We start from the raw sequence: 15,652 nt of genomic DNA, 5'->3' as shown, positions 1-15,652 counted from the left end.
CCTTACAGGGTTAAAAAGAAAGATTCCTACTTTCATTGCTACCTGCTTGCTGGCTAGCCAGCTAGCCAGCCCTGTGGGCCTTGCTGCTGCTGCTGCTGCAGCCAAAAAACAAAAGGTGGTGCTGCTGCTGCTTCTGCTTCTGCTTGTGTCTGGCCGCTGTTGGAGCGTCCAGGCACAGGACTTCTGCTGCTGCTGACTAAATGGCCTCCTTAATTGGATCATTTGAGTAGCCAGCACACCTGTGCAGGTAGGGCATGACATGATAGGCAGCTGCCTTGATAGCGGGTGGGTGCTGAATGTTCCTAATTGACAAAATAAGATTAATGCTTATGAAGAAATATAAAATCTCATCCCTTCCCCAATATCGCGCCACACCCCTACCCCTTAATTCCCTGGTTGAACTTGATGGACATATGTCTTTTTTCGACCGTACTAACTATGTAACTATGTAACATAACATGGGGGGGGGGGTCTCCTGGCTGTTCACACAGGTGTGTCATTGCTGTACATTGACCATGCATTGCTTCTGTGGTATTGCAAAGGCAAAGACAAATGCTTCCAGCCATCCATTGCACTAATGGATTGGTCATCAGCTGGCTGTCTATGTCCCGCATCAATATAGACCAAAGTACAGAGGGTTAGGCTATGCTATTGTGCACCTACCTGATGCATCAGAAGGTGCGAGGCCCTTGCTAAATTCTGTGCACAGACTTTGAGATCTATGCTTTAGACTGTATCTAAACCTGCTCCAACATGGACTGACATTCTGGCCTACTTTCAGCCGATGCGACTTGTCTGTCGCTGAACAGTCGCTTTTTATGTATTCAGCACCTATGTATAATGTTGTAAAAATGCTCTAGAAGCTAAAGTCGCAGAAATGTCACACATATTTGGCCTGCAACTTTCTGTGCGACAAATTCAGACAGGAAAAATCAGTATAAATCCTTAGAAAATTATCCCCCAGTGTCTCCATCTGCTGGCGGTATTGAATAAGCATTGCTGCACTGATGGGGTATGCATTAGACGAAAAAAAAGAAGAAAAAGAAGAATAATACGCCCAGAAAAGAGGCGAAAAGGAGAAAAACGTAAAAAAACGTGAAAAAAAAGTAAGAGGAAGAGAAGGGAAAAAAAGGTGGAAATGGGTTTAAAAGTGATTTCGGCGGAGATATATATATATATATATATATATATATATATATATATATATATACGCGCACACACACACATATATATAAACGTATTCTCCGTTGAGATATTGCAGCCGCTGCTGTGTCCAGGCCCAGGAGCCTTAGCACTGTGCTGTGATGTCACTCAATACCACTGACATCACTAGGTGTAAACAACATCTCTCCTTTGCTGTGTATGTGACTATGGAGCTGTTTGGTGATGTCGTCTATTATGGCCTTCATAGAAGCAACAGGAGATTGTTGCATCCATCTAGAACCCTCAGAACTACAGTGCTATGATGTCACTCACTTCCACAGGCCTTGCAGAGTGTAAACAACAACAACCCAGCTTTGTTGTGTATGTAACCATAGGGATTTGTGATGTCACCTAGAACCTTCACAGCAGCGACAGCTTTATGAGGAGCATCAGCACTGCTCTGCCTGAGCAGAACCATCACCGCCATAGGTTGTCAAATAACCCGGGTTTAACCCACACAGGTAAGTCCAATGGGGTGCAGGCATGTCCTCTATGCTTACAGCTTCCCGTGGGTGTTGGTTTGATACCGTTTGGGGACAGCCAAGGAGGCATCTGCAGGCAACAAAGGTAGGTGTGTGCTTGTGTGTGTGTTTCCTATGCAGATCCTAAGCCCAGTGTCACATGCAAGTAGGAGGAGTAAGAAGGGTTCCTGGCAAATCCGGGTTATGGATTGCATTTAAAAAGGCCCCGTGGGAGTGCAATGGGCCCCTGTCTTGCTGCTTAGCAATAATGGTATGGGTTTAGGTTCTGCTGTGTGTACTGGTGGTTGACTGCCCCCCAGCCCAGAGTGTGCATGGAAAATTGTCTGGCAGCCTCCCTGACAGCAAGCAGTGATAGTGCCCATGAAGGGGACCTTGTTGGGCCCGCCCCTTTCACGGTTATCGCTTCTCGGCCTTTTGGCTAAGATCAAGTGTAGTATCTGTTCTTATCAGTTTAATATCTGATACGTCCCCTATCTGGGGACCATATATTAAATGGATTTTTGAGAACGGGGGCCGATTTCGAAGCTTGCTTCCGTCGCCCTATGCATTGACCCGATATGGCAGTATCTTCGGGTACAGTGCACCACCCCCTTACAGGGTTAAAAAGAAAGATTCCTACTTTCATTGCTACCTGCTTGCTGGCTAGCCAGCTAGCCAGCCCTGTGGGCCTTGCTGCTGCTGCTGCTGCAGCCAAAAAACAAAAGGTGGTGCTGCTGCTGCTTCTGCTTGTGTCTGGCCGCTGTTGGAGCGTCCAGGCACAGGACTTCTGCTGCTGCTGACTAAATGGCCTCCTTAATTGGATCATTTGAGTAGCCAGCACACCTGTGCAGGTAGGGCATGACATGATAGGCAGCTGCCTTGATAGCGGGTGGGTGCTGAATGTTCCTAATTGACAAAATAAGATTAATGCTTATGAAGAAATATAAAATCTCATCCCTTCCCCAATATCGCGCCACACCCCTACCCCTTAATTCCCTGGTTGAACTTGATGGACATATGTCTTTTTTCGACCGTACTAACTATGTAACTATGTAACATAACATGGGGGGGGGGGGTCTCCTGGCTGTTCACACAGGTGTGTCATTGCTGTACATTGACCATGCATTGCTTCTGTGGTATTGCAAAGGCAAAGACAAATGCTTCCAGCCATCCATTGCACTAATGGATTGGTCATCAGCTGGCTGTCTATGTCCCGCATCAATATAGACCAAAGTACAGAGGGTTAGGCTATGCTATTGTGCACCTACCTGATGCATCAGAAGGTGCGAGGCCCTTGCTAAATTCTGTGCACAGACTTTGAGATCTATGCTTTAGACTGTATCTAAACCTGCTCCAACATGGACTGACATTCTGGCCTACTTTCAGCCGATGCGACTTGTCTGTCGCTGAACAGTCGCTTTTTATGTATTCAGCACCTATGTATAATGTTGTAAAAATGCTCTAGAAGCTAAAGTCGCAGAAATGTCACACATATTTGGCCTGCAACTTTCTGTGCGACAAATTCAGACAGGAAAAATCAGTATAAATCCTTAGAAAATTATCCCCCAGTGTCTCCATCTGCTGGCGGTATTGAATAAGCATTGCTGCACTGATGGGGTATGCATTAGACGAAAAAAAAGAAGAAAAAGAAGAATAATACGCCCAGAAAAGAGGCGAAAAGGAGAAAAACGTAAAAAAACGTGAAAAAAAAGTAAGAGGAAGAGAAGGGAAAAAAAGGTGGAAATGGGTTTAAAAGTGATTTCGGCGGAGATATATATATATATATATATATATATATATATATATATATATATACGCGCACACACACACATATATATAAACGTATTCTCCGTTGAGATATTGCAGCCGCTGCTGTGTCCAGGCCCAGGAGCCTTAGCACTGTGCTGTGATGTCACTCAATACCACTGACATCACTAGGTGTAAACAACATCTCTCCTTTGCTGTGTATGTGACTATGGAGCTGTTTGGTGATGTCGTCTATTATGGCCTTCATAGAAGCAACAGGAGATTGTTGCATCCATCTAGAACCCTCAGAACTACAGTGCTATGATGTCACTCACTTCCACAGGCCTTGCAGAGTGTAAACAACAACAACCCAGCTTTGTTGTGTATGTAACCATAGGGATTTGTGATGTCACCTAGAACCTTCACAGCAGCGACAGCTTTATGAGGAGCATCAGCACTGCTCTGCCTGAGCAGAACCATCACCGCCATAGGTTGTCAAATAACCCGGGTTTAACCCACACAGGTAAGTCCAATGGGGTGCAGGCATGTCCTCTATGCTTACAGCTTCCCGTGGGTGTTGGTTTGATACCGTTTGGGGACAGCCAAGGAGGCATCTGCAGGCAACAAAGGTAGGTGTGTGCTTGTGTGTGTGTTTCCTATGCAGATCCTAAGCCCAGTGTCACATGCAAGTAGGAGGAGTAAGAAGGGTTCCTGGCAAATCCGGGTTATGGATTGCATTTAAAAAGGCCCCGTGGGAGTGCAATGGGCCCCTGTCTTGCTGCTTAGCAATAATGGTATGGGTTTAGGTTCTGCTGTGTGTACTGGTGGTTGACTGCCCCCCAGCCCAGAGTGTGCATGGAAAATTGTCTGGCAGCCTCCCTGACAGCAAGCAGTGATAGTGCCCATGAAGGGGACCTTGTTGGGCCCGCCCCTTTCACGGTTATCGCTTCTCGGCCTTTTGGCTAAGATCAAGTGTAGTATCTGTTCTTATCAGTTTAATATCTGATACGTCCCCTATCTGGGGACCATATATTAAATGGATTTTTGAGAACGGGGGCCGATTTCGAAGCTTGCTTCCGTCGCCCTATGCATTGACCCGATATGGCAGTATCTTCGGGTACAGTGCACCACCCCCTTACAGGGTTAAAAAGAAAGATTCCTACTTTCATTGCTACCTGCTTGCTGGCTAGCCAGCTAGCCAGCCCTGTGGGCCTTGCTGCTGCTGCTGCTGCAGCCAAAAAACAAAAGGTGGTGCTGCTGCTGCTTCTGCTTCTGCTTGTGTCTGGCCGCTGTTGGAGCGTCCAGGCACAGGACTTCTGCTGCTGCTGACTAAATGGCCTCCTTAATTGGATCATTTGAGTAGCCAGCACACCTGTGCAGGTAGGGCATGACATGATAGGCAGCTGCCTTGATAGCGGGTGGGTGCTGAATGTTCCTAATTGACAAAATAAGATTAATGCTTATGAAGAAATATAAAATCTCATCCCTTCCCCAATATCGCGCCACACCCCTACCCCTTAATTCCCTGGTTGAACTTGATGGACATATGTCTTTTTTCGACCGTACTAACTATGTAACTATGTAACATAACATGGGGGGGGGGGGTCTCCTGGCTGTTCACACAGGTGTGTCATTGCTGTACATTGACCATGCATTGCTTCTGTGGTATTGCAAAGGCAAAGACAAATGCTTCCAGCCATCCATTGCACTAATGGATTGGTCATCAGCTGGCTGTCTATGTCCCGCATCAATATAGACCAAAGTACAGAGGGTTAGGCTATGCTATTGTGCACCTACCTGATGCATCAGAAGGTGCGAGGCCCTTGCTAAATTCTGTGCACAGACTTTGAGATCTATGCTTTAGACTGTATCTAAACCTGCTCCAACATGGACTGACATTCTGGCCTACTTTCAGCCGATGCGACTTGTCTGTCGCTGAACAGTCGCTTTTTATGTATTCAGCACCTATGTATAATGTTGTAAAAATGCTCTAGAAGCTAAAGTCGCAGAAATGTCACACATATTTGGCCTGCAACTTTCTGTGCGACAAATTCAGACAGGAAAAATCAGTATAAATCCTTAGAAAATTATCCCCCAGTGTCTCCATCTGCTGGCGGTATTGAATAAGCATTGCTGCACTGATGGGGTATGCATTAGACGAAAAAAAAGAAGAAAAAGAAGAATAATACGCCCAGAAAAGAGGCGAAAAGGAGAAAAACGTAAAAAAACGTGAAAAAAAAGTAAGAGGAAGAGAAGGGAAAAAAAGGTGGAAATGGGTTTAAAAGTGATTTCGGCGGAGAAATATATATATATATATATATATATATATATATATATATATATATACGCGCACACACACACATATATATAAACGTATTCTCCGTTGAGATATTGCAGCCGCTGCTGTGTCCAGGCCCAGGAGCCTTAGCACTGTGCTGTGATGTCACTCAATACCACTGACATCACTAGGTGTAAACAACATCTCTCCTTTGCTGTGTATGTGACTATGGAGCTGTTTGGTGATGTCGTCTATTATGGCCTTCATAGAAGCAACAGGAGATTGTTGCATCCATCTAGAACCCTCAGAACTACAGTGCTATGATGTCACTCACTTCCACAGGCCTTGCAGAGTGTAAACAACAACAACCCAGCTTTGTTGTGTATGTAACCATAGGGATTTGTGATGTCACCTAGAACCTTCACAGCAGCGACAGCTTTATGAGGAGCATCAGCACTGCTCTGCCTGAGCAGAACCATCACCGCCATAGGTTGTCAAATAACCCGGGTTTAACCCACACAGGTAAGTCCAATGGGGTGCAGGCATGTCCTCTATGCTTACAGCTTCCCGTGGGTGTTGGTTTGATACCGTTTGGGGACAGCCAAGGAGGCATCTGCAGGCAACAAAGGTAGGTGTGTGCTTGTGTTGTGTTTCCTATGCAGATCCTAAGCCCAGTGTCACATGCAAGTAGGAGGAGTAAGAAGGGTTCCTGGCAAATCCGGGTTATGGATTGCATTTAAAAAGGCCCCGTGGGAGTGCAATGGGCCCCTGTCTTGCTGCTTAGCAATAATGGTATGGGTTTAGGTTCTGCTGTGTGTACTGGTGGTTGACTGCCCCCCAGCCCAGAGTGTGCATGGAAAATTGTCTGGCAGCCTCCCTGACAGCAAGCAGTGATAGTGCCCATGAAGGGGACCTTGTTGGGCCCGCCCCTTTCACGGTTATCGCTTCTCGGCCTTTTGGCTAAGATCAAGTGTAGTATCTGTTCTTATCAGTTTAATATCTGATACGTCCCCTATCTGGGGACCATATATTAAATGGATTTTTGAGAACGGGGGCCGATTTCGAAGCTTGCTTCCGTCGCCCTATGCATTGACCCGATATGGCAGTATCTTCGGGTACAGTGCACCACCCCCTTACAGGGTTAAAAAGAAAGATTCCTACTTTCATTGCTACCTGCTTGCTGGCTAGCCAGCTAGCCAGCCCTGTGGGCCTTGCTGCTGCTGCTGCTGCAGCCAAAAAACAAAAGGTGGTGCTGCTGCTGCTTCTGCTTCTGCTTGTGTCTGGCCGCTGTTGGAGCGTCCAGGCACAGGACTTCTGCTGCTGCTGACTAAATGGCCTCCTTAATTGGATCATTTGAGTAGCCAGCACACCTGTGCAGGTAGGGCATGACATGATAGGCAGCTGCCTTGATAGCGGGTGGGTGCTGAATGTTCCTAATTGACAAAATAAGATTAATGCTTATGAAGAAATATAAAATCTCATCCCTTCCCCAATATCGCGCCACACCCCTACCCCTTAATTCCCTGGTTGAACTTGATGGACATATGTCTTTTTTCGACCGTACTAACTATGTAACTATGTAACATAACATGGGGGGGGGGGGGTCTCCTGGCTGTTCACACAGGTGTGTCATTGCTGTACATTGACCATGCATTGCTTCTGTGGTATTGCAAAGGCAAAGACAAATGCTTCCAGCCATCCATTGCACTAATGGATTGGTCATCAGCTGGCTGTCTATGTCCCGCATCAATATAGACCAAAGTACAGAGGGTTAGGCTATGCTATTGTGCACCTACCTGATGCATCAGAAGGTGCGAGGCCCTTGCTAAATTCTGTGCACAGACTTTGAGATCTATGCTTTAGACTGTATCTAAACCTGCTCCAACATGGACTGACATTCTGGCCTACTTTCAGCCGATGCGACTTGTCTGTCGCTGAACAGTCGCTTTTTATGTATTCAGCACCTATGTATAATGTTGTAAAAATGCTCTAGAAGCTAAAGTCGCAGAAATGTCACACATATTTGGCCTGCAACTTTCTGTGCGACAAATTCAGACAGGAAAAATCAGTATAAATCCTTAGAAAATTATCCCCCAGTGTCTCCATCTGCTGGCGGTATTGAATAAGCATTGCTGCACTGATGGGGTATGCATTAGACGAAAAAAAAGAAGAAAAAGAAGAATAATACGCCCAGAAAAGAGGCGAAAAGGAGAAAAACGTAAAAAAACGTGAAAAAAAAGTAAGAGGAAGAGAAGGGAAAAAAAGGTGGAAATGGGTTTAAAAGTGATTTCGGCGGAGAAATATATATATATATATATATATATATATATATATATATATATATATACGCGCACACACACACATATATATAAACGTATTCTCCGTTGAGATATTGCAGCCGCTGCTGTGTCCAGGCCCAGGAGCCTTAGCACTGTGCTGTGATGTCACTCAATACCACTGACATCACTAGGTGTAAACAACATCTCTCCTTTGCTGTGTATGTGACTATGGAGCTGTTTGGTGATGTCGTCTATTATGGCCTTCATAGAAGCAACAGGAGATTGTTGCATCCATCTAGAACCCTCAGAACTACAGTGCTATGATGTCACTCACTTCCACAGGCCTTGCAGAGTGTAAACAACAACAACCCAGCTTTGTTGTGTATGTAACCATAGGGATTTGTGATGTCACCTAGAACCTTCACAGCAGCGACAGCTTTATGAGGAGCATCAGCACTGCTCTGCCTGAGCAGAACCATCACCGCCATAGGTTGTCAAATAACCCGGGTTTAACCCACACAGGTAAGTCCAATGGGGTGCAGGCATGTCCTCTATGCTTACAGCTTCCCGTGGGTGTTGGTTTGATACCGTTTGGGGACAGCCAAGGAGGCATCTGCAGGCAACAAAGGTAGGTGTGTGCTTGTGTGTGTGTTTCCTATGCAGATCCTAAGCCCAGTGTCACATGCAAGTAGGAGGAGTAAGAAGGGTTCCTGGCAAATCCGGGTTATGGATTGCATTTAAAAAGGCCCCGTGGGAGTGCAATGGGCCCCTGTCTTGCTGCTTAGCAATAATGGTATGGGTTTAGGTTCTGCTGTGTGTACTGGTGGTTGACTGCCCCCCAGCCCAGAGTGTGCATGGAAAATTGTCTGGCAGCCTCCCTGACAGCAAGCAGTGATAGTGCCCATGAAGGGGACCTTGTTGGGCCCGCCCCTTTCACGGTTATCGCTTCTCGGCCTTTTGGCTAAGATCAAGTGTAGTATCTGTTCTTATCAGTTTAATATCTGATACGTCCCCTATCTGGGGACCATATATTAAATGGATTTTTGAGAACGGGGGCCGATTTCGAAGCTTGCTTCCGTCGCCCTATGCATTGACCCGATATGGCAGTATCTTCGGGTACAGTGCACCACCCCCTTACAGGGTTAAAAAGAAAGATTCCTACTTTCATTGCTACCTGCTTGCTGGCTAGCCAGCTAGCCAGCCCTGTGGGCCTTGCTGCTGCTGCTGCTGCAGCCAAAAAACAAAAGGTGGTGCTGCTGCTGCTTCTGCTTCTGCTTGTGTCTGGCCGCTGTTGGAGCGTCCAGGCACAGGACTTCTGCTGCTGCTGACTAAATGGCCTCCTTAATTGGATCATTTGAGTAGCCAGCACACCTGTGCAGGTAGGGCATGACATGATAGGCAGCTGCCTTGATAGCGGGTGGGTGCTGAATGTTCCTAATTGACAAAATAAGATTAATGCTTATGAAGAAATATAAAATCTCATCCCTTCCCCAATATCGCGCCACACCCCTACCCCTTAATTCCCTGGTTGAACTTGATGGACATATGTCTTTTTTCGACCGTACTAACTATGTAACTATGTAACATAACATGGGGGGGGGGGGGTCTCCTGGCTGTTCACACAGGTGTGTCATTGCTGTACATTGACCATGCATTGCTTCTGTGGTATTGCAAAGGCAAAGACAAATGCTTCCAGCCATCCATTGCACTAATGGATTGGTCATCAGCTGGCTGTCTATGTCCCGCATCAATATAGACCAAAGTACAGAGGGTTAGGCTATGCTATTGTGCACCTAACTGATGCATCAGAAGGTGCGAGGCCCTTGCTAAATTCTGTGCACAGACTTTGAGATCTATGCTTTAGACTGTATCTAAACCTGCTCCAACATGGGCTGACATTCTGGCCTACTTTCAGCCGATGCGACTTGTCTGTCGCTGAACAGTCGCTTTTTATGTATTCAGCACCTATGTATAATGTTGTAAAAATGCTCTAGAAGCTAAAGTCGCAGAAATGTCACACATATTTGGCCTGCAACTTTCTGTGCGACAAATTCAGACAGGAAAAATCAGTATAAATCCTTAGAAAATTATCCCCCAGTGTCTCCATCTGCTGGCGGTATTGAATAAGCATTGCTGCACTGATGGGGTATGCATTAGACGAAAAAAAAGAAGAAAAAGAAGAATAATACGCCCAGAAAAGAGGCGAAAAGGAGAAAAACGTAAAAAAACGTGAAAAAAAAGTAAGAGGAAGAGAAGGGAAAAAAAGGTGGAAATGGGTTTAAAAGTGATTTCGGCGGAGAAATATATATATATATATATATATATATATATATATATATATATATACGCGCACACACACACATATATATAAACGTATTCTCCGTTGAGATATTGCAGCCGCTGCTGTGTCCAGGCCCAGGAGCCTTAGCACTGTGCTGTGATGTCACTCAATACCACTGACATCACTAGGTGTAAACAACATCTCTCCTTTGCTGTGTATGTGACTATGGAGCTGTTTGGTGATGTCGTCTATTATGGCCTTCATAGAAGCAACAGGAGATTGTTGCATCCATCTAGAACCCTCAGAACTACAGTGCTATGATGTCACTCACTTCCACAGGCCTTGCAGAGTGTAAACAACAACAACCCAGCTTTGTTGTGTATGTAACCATAGGGATTTGTGATGTCACCTAGAACCTTCACAGCAGCGACAGCTTTATGAGGAGCATCAGCACTGCTCTGCCTGAGCAGAACCATCACCGCCATAGGTTGTCAAATAACCCGGGTTTAACCCACACAGGTAAGTCCAATGGGGTGCAGGCATGTCCTCTATGCTTACAGCTTCCCGTGGGTGTTGGTTTGATACCGTTTGGGGACAGCCAAGGAGGCATCTGCAGGCAACAAAGGTAGGTGTGTGCTTGTGTGTGTGTTTCCTATGCAGATCCTAAGCCCAGTGTCACATGCAAGTAGGAGGAGTAAGAAGGGTTCCTGGCAAATCCGGGTTATGGATTGCATTTAAAAAGGCCCCGTGGGAGTGCAATGGGCCCCTGTCTTGCTGCTTAGCAATAATGGTATGGGTTTAGGTTCTGCTGTGTGTACTGGTGGTTGACTGCCCCCCAGCCCAGAGTGTGCATGGAAAATTGTCTGGCAGCCTCCCTGACAGCAAGCAGTGATAGTGCCCATGAAGGGGACCTTGTTGGGCCCGCCCCTTTCACGGTTATCGCTTCTCGGCCTTTTGGCTAAGATCAAGTGTAGTATCTGTTCTTATCAGTTTAATATCTGATACGTCCCCTATCTGGGGACCATATATTAAATGGATTTTTGAGAACGGGGGCCGATTTCGAAGCTTGCTTCCGTCGCCCTATGCATTGACCCGATATGGCAGTATCTTCGGGTACAGTGCACCACCCCCTTACAGGGTTAAAAAGAAAGATTCCTACTTTCATTGCTACCTGCTTGCTGGCTAGCCAGCTAGCCAGCCCTGTGGGCCTTGCTGCTGCTGCTGCTGCAGCCAAAAAACAAAAGGTGGTGCTGCTGCTGCTTCTGCTTCTGCTTGTGTCTGGCCGCTGTTGGAGCGTCCAGGCACAGGACTTCTGCTGCTGCTGACTAAATGGCCTCCTTAATTGGATCATTTGAGTAGCCAGCACACCTGTGCAGGTAGGGCATGACATGATAGGCAGCTGCCTTGATAGCGGGTGGGTGCTGAATGTTCCTAATTGACAAAATAAGATTAATGCTTATGAAGAAATATAAAATCTCATCCCTTCCCCAATATCGCGCCACACCCCTACCCCTTAATTCCCTGGTTGAACTTGATGGACATATGTCTTTTTTCGACCGTACTAACTATGTAACTATGTAACATAACATGGGGGGGGGGGGGTCTCCTGGCTGTTCACACAGGTGTGTCATTGCTGTACATTGACCATGCATTGCTTCTGTGGTATTGCAAAGGCAAAGACAAATGCTTCCAGCCATCCATTGCACTAATGGATTGGTCATCAGCTGGCTGTCTATGTCCCGCATCAATATAGACCAAAGTACAGAGGGTTAGGCTATGCTATTGTGCACCTACCTGATGCATCAGAAGGTGCGAGGCCCTTGCTAAATTCTGTGCACAGACTTTGAGATCTATGCTTTAGACTGTATCTAAACCTGCTCCAACATGGACTGACATTCTGGCCTACTTTCAGCCGATGCGACTTGTCTGTCGCTGAACAGTCGCTTTTTATGTATTCAGCACCTATGTATAATGTTGTAAAAATGCTCTAGAAGCTAAAGTCGCAGAAATGTCACACATATTTGGCCTGCAACTTTCTGTGCGACAAATTCAGACAGGAAAAATCAGTATAAATCCTTAGAAAATTATCCCCCAGTGTCTCCATCTGCTGGCGGTATTGAATAAGCATTGCTGCACTGATGGGGTATGCATTAGACGAAAAAAAAGAAGAAAAAGAAGAATAATACGCCCAGAAAAGAGGCGAAAAGGAGAAAAACGTAAAAAAACGTGAAAAAAAAGTAAGAGGAAGAGAAGGGAAAAAAAGGTGGAAATGGGTTTAAAAGTGATTTCGGCGGAGAAATATATATATATATATATATATATATATATATATATATATATATATACGCGCACACACACACATATATATAAACGTATTCTCCGTTGAGATATTGCAGCCGCTGCTGTGTCCAGGCCCAGGAGCCTTAGCACTGTGCTGTGATGTCACTCAATACCACTGACATCACTAGGTGTAAACAACATCTCTCCTTTGCTGTGTATGTGACTATGGAGCTGTTTGGTGATGTCGTCTATTATGGCCTTCATAGAAGCAACAGGAGATTGTTGCATCCATCTAGAACCCTCAGAACTACAGTGCTATGATGTCACTCACTTCCACAGGCCTTGCAGAGTGTAAACAACAACAACCCAGCTTTGTTGTGTATGTAACCATAGGGATTTGTGATGTCACCTAGAACCTTCACAGCAGCGACAGCTTTATGAGGAGCATCAGCACTGCTCTGCCTGAGCAGAACCATCACCGCCATAGGTTGTCAAATAACCCGGGTTTAACCCACACAGGTAAGTCCAATGGGGTGCAGGCATGTCCTCTATGCTTACAGCTTCCCGTGGGTGTTGGTTTGATACCGTTTGGGGACAGCCAAGGAGGCATCTGCAGGCAACAAAGGTAGGTGTGTGCTTGTGTGTGTGTTTCCTATGCAGATCCTAAGCCCAGTGTCACATGCAAGTAGGAGGAGTAAGAAGGGTTCCTGGCAAATCCGGGTTATGGATTGCATTTAAAAAGGCCCCGTGGGAGTGCAATGGGCCCCTGTCTTGCTGCTTAGCAATAATGGTATGGGTTTAGGTTCTGCTGTGTGTACTGGTGGTTGACTGCCCCCCAGCCCAGAGTGTGCATGGAAAATTGTCTGGCAGCCTCCCTGACAGCAAGCAGTGATAGTGCCCATGAAGGGGACCTTGTTGGGCCCGCCCCTTTCACGGTTATCGCTTCTCGGCCTTTTGGCTAAGATCAAGTGTAGTATCTGTTCTTATCAGTTTAATATCTGATACGTCCCCTATCTGGGGACCATATATTAAATGGATTTTTGAGAACGGGGGCCGATTTCGAAGCTTGCTTCCGTCGCCCTATGCATTGACCCGATATGGCAGTATCTTCGGGTACAGTGCACCACCCCCTTACAGGGTTAAAAAGAAAGATTCCTACTTTCATTGCTACCTGCTTGCTGGCTAGCCAGCTAGCCAGCCCTGTGGGCCTTGCTGCTGCTGCTGCTGCAGCCAAAAAACAAAAGGTGGTGCTGCTGCTGCTTCTGCTTCTGCTTGTGTCTGGCCGCTGTTGGAGCGTCCAGGCACAGGACTTCTGCTGCTGCTGACTAAATGGCCTCCTTAATTGGATCATTTGAGTAGCCAGCACACCTGTGCAGGTAGGGCATGACATGATAGGCAGCTGCCTTGATAGCGGGTGGGTGCTGAATGTTCCTAATTGACAAAATAAGATTAATGCTTATGAAGAAATATAAAATCTCATCCCTTCCCCAATATCGCGCCACACCCCTACCCCTTAATTCCCTGGTTGAACTTGATGGACATATGTCTTTTTTCGACCGTACTAACTATGTAACTATGTAACATAACATGGGGGGGGGGGGTCTCCTGGCTGTTCACACAGGTGTGTCATTGCTGTACATTGACCATGCATTGCTTCTGTGGTATTGCAAAGGCAAAGACAAATGCTTCCAGCCATCCATTGCACTAATGGATTGGTCATCAGCTGGCTGTCTATGTCCCGCATCAATATAGACCAAAGTACAGAGGGTTAGGCTATGCTATTGTGCACCTACCTGATGCATCAGAAGGTGCGAGGCCCTTGCTAAATTCTGTGCACAGACTTTGAGATCTATGCTTTAGACTGTATCTAAACCTGCTCCAACATGGACTGACATTCTGGCCTACTTTCAGCCGATGCGACTTGTCTGTCGCTGAACAGTCGCTTTTTATGTATTCAGCACCTATGTATAATGTTGTAAAAATGCTCTAGAAGCTAAAGTCGCAGAAATGTCACACATATTTGGCCTGCAACTTTCTGTGCGACAAATTCAGACAGGAAAAATCAGTATAAATCCTTAGAAAATTATCCCCCAGTGTCTCCATCTGCTGGCGGTATTGAATAAGCATTGCTGCACTGATGGGGTATGCATTAGACGAAAAAAAAGAAGAAAAAGAAGAATAATACGCCCAGAAAAGAGGCGAAAAGGAGAAAAACGTAAAAAAACGTGAAAAAAAAGTAAGAGGAAGAGAAGGGAAAAAAAGGTGGAAATGGGTTTAAAAGTGATTTCGGCGGAGAAATATATATATATATATATATATATATATATATATATATATACGCGCACACACACACATATATATAAACGTATTCTCCGTTGAGATATTGCAGCCGCTGCTGTGTCCAGGCCCAGGAGCCTTAGCACTGTGCTGTGATGTCACTCAATACCACTGACATCACTAGGTGTAAACAACATCTCTCCTTTGCTGTGTATGTGACTATGGAGCTGTTTGGTGATGTCGTCTATTATGGCCTTCATAGAAGCAACAGGAGATTGTTGCATCCATCTAGAACCCTCAGAACTACAGTGCTATGATGTCACTCACTTCCACAGGCCTTGCAGAGTGTAAACAACAACAACCCAGCTTTGTTGTGTATGTAACCATAGGGATTTGTGATGTCACCTAGAACCTTCACAGCAGCGACAGCTTTATGAGGAGCATCAGCACTGCTCTGCCTGAGCAGAACCATCACCGCCATAGGTTGTCAAATAACCCGGGTTTAACCCACACAGGTAAGTCCAATGGGGTGCAGGCATGTCCTCTATGCTTACAGCTTCCCGTGGGTGTTGGTTTGATACCGTTTGGGGACAGCCAAGGAGGCATCTGCAGGCAACAAAGGTAGGTGTGTGCTTGTGTGTGTGTTTCCTATGCAGATCCTAAGCCCAGTGTCACATGCAAGTAGGAGGAGTAAGAAGGGTTCCTGGCAAATCCGGGTTATGGATTGCATTTAAAAAGGCCCCGTGGGAGTGCAATGGGCCCCTGTCTTGCTGCTTAGCAATAATGGTATGGGTTTAGGTTCTGCTGTGTGTACTGGTGGTTGACTGCCCCCCAGCCCAGAGTGTGC

General features: G+C 46.0%; 6 non-coding genes across 6 annotated transcripts; all 6 read left to right on the top strand.

Moving 5' to 3' along the window:
• The first annotated feature begins 2,083 nt into the window (after positions 1-2,083).
• Positions 2,084-2,274, top strand: LOC130307931 (U2 spliceosomal RNA). The gene has a single exon (XR_008857012.1). It is a non-coding gene; the product is annotated as a U2 spliceosomal RNA (small nuclear RNA).
• A 2,078-nt stretch (positions 2,275-4,352) lies between these two features.
• Positions 4,353-4,543, top strand: LOC130307930 (U2 spliceosomal RNA). The gene has a single exon (XR_008857011.1). It is a non-coding gene; the product is annotated as a U2 spliceosomal RNA (small nuclear RNA).
• Positions 4,544-6,628: 2,085 nt separating this feature from the next.
• Positions 6,629-6,819, top strand: LOC130307929 (U2 spliceosomal RNA). The gene has a single exon (XR_008857010.1). It is a non-coding gene; the product is annotated as a U2 spliceosomal RNA (small nuclear RNA).
• Positions 6,820-8,908: 2,089 nt separating this feature from the next.
• Positions 8,909-9,099, top strand: LOC130307928 (U2 spliceosomal RNA). Its single transcript, XR_008857009.1, has one exon. It is a non-coding gene; the product is annotated as a U2 spliceosomal RNA (small nuclear RNA).
• Positions 9,100-11,186: 2,087 nt separating this feature from the next.
• LOC130307927 (U2 spliceosomal RNA) lies at positions 11,187-11,377 on the top strand. The gene has a single exon (XR_008857008.1). It is a non-coding gene; the product is annotated as a U2 spliceosomal RNA (small nuclear RNA).
• Positions 11,378-13,466: 2,089 nt separating this feature from the next.
• Positions 13,467-13,657, top strand: LOC130307926 (U2 spliceosomal RNA). The gene has a single exon (XR_008857007.1). It is a non-coding gene; the product is annotated as a U2 spliceosomal RNA (small nuclear RNA).
• Positions 13,658-15,652: the final 1,995 nt, after the last annotated feature.

The sequence above is a fragment of the Hyla sarda genome, unplaced genomic scaffold (assembly GCF_029499605.1).
Source record: "Hyla sarda isolate aHylSar1 unplaced genomic scaffold, aHylSar1.hap1 scaffold_1448, whole genome shotgun sequence".
In the NCBI taxonomy this organism is placed as follows: Eukaryota; Metazoa; Chordata; class Amphibia; order Anura; family Hylidae; genus Hyla; species Hyla sarda.
Note: the sequence above shows the minus strand (reverse complement) of the source record. Positions and strands in the feature narration are given on the sequence as shown.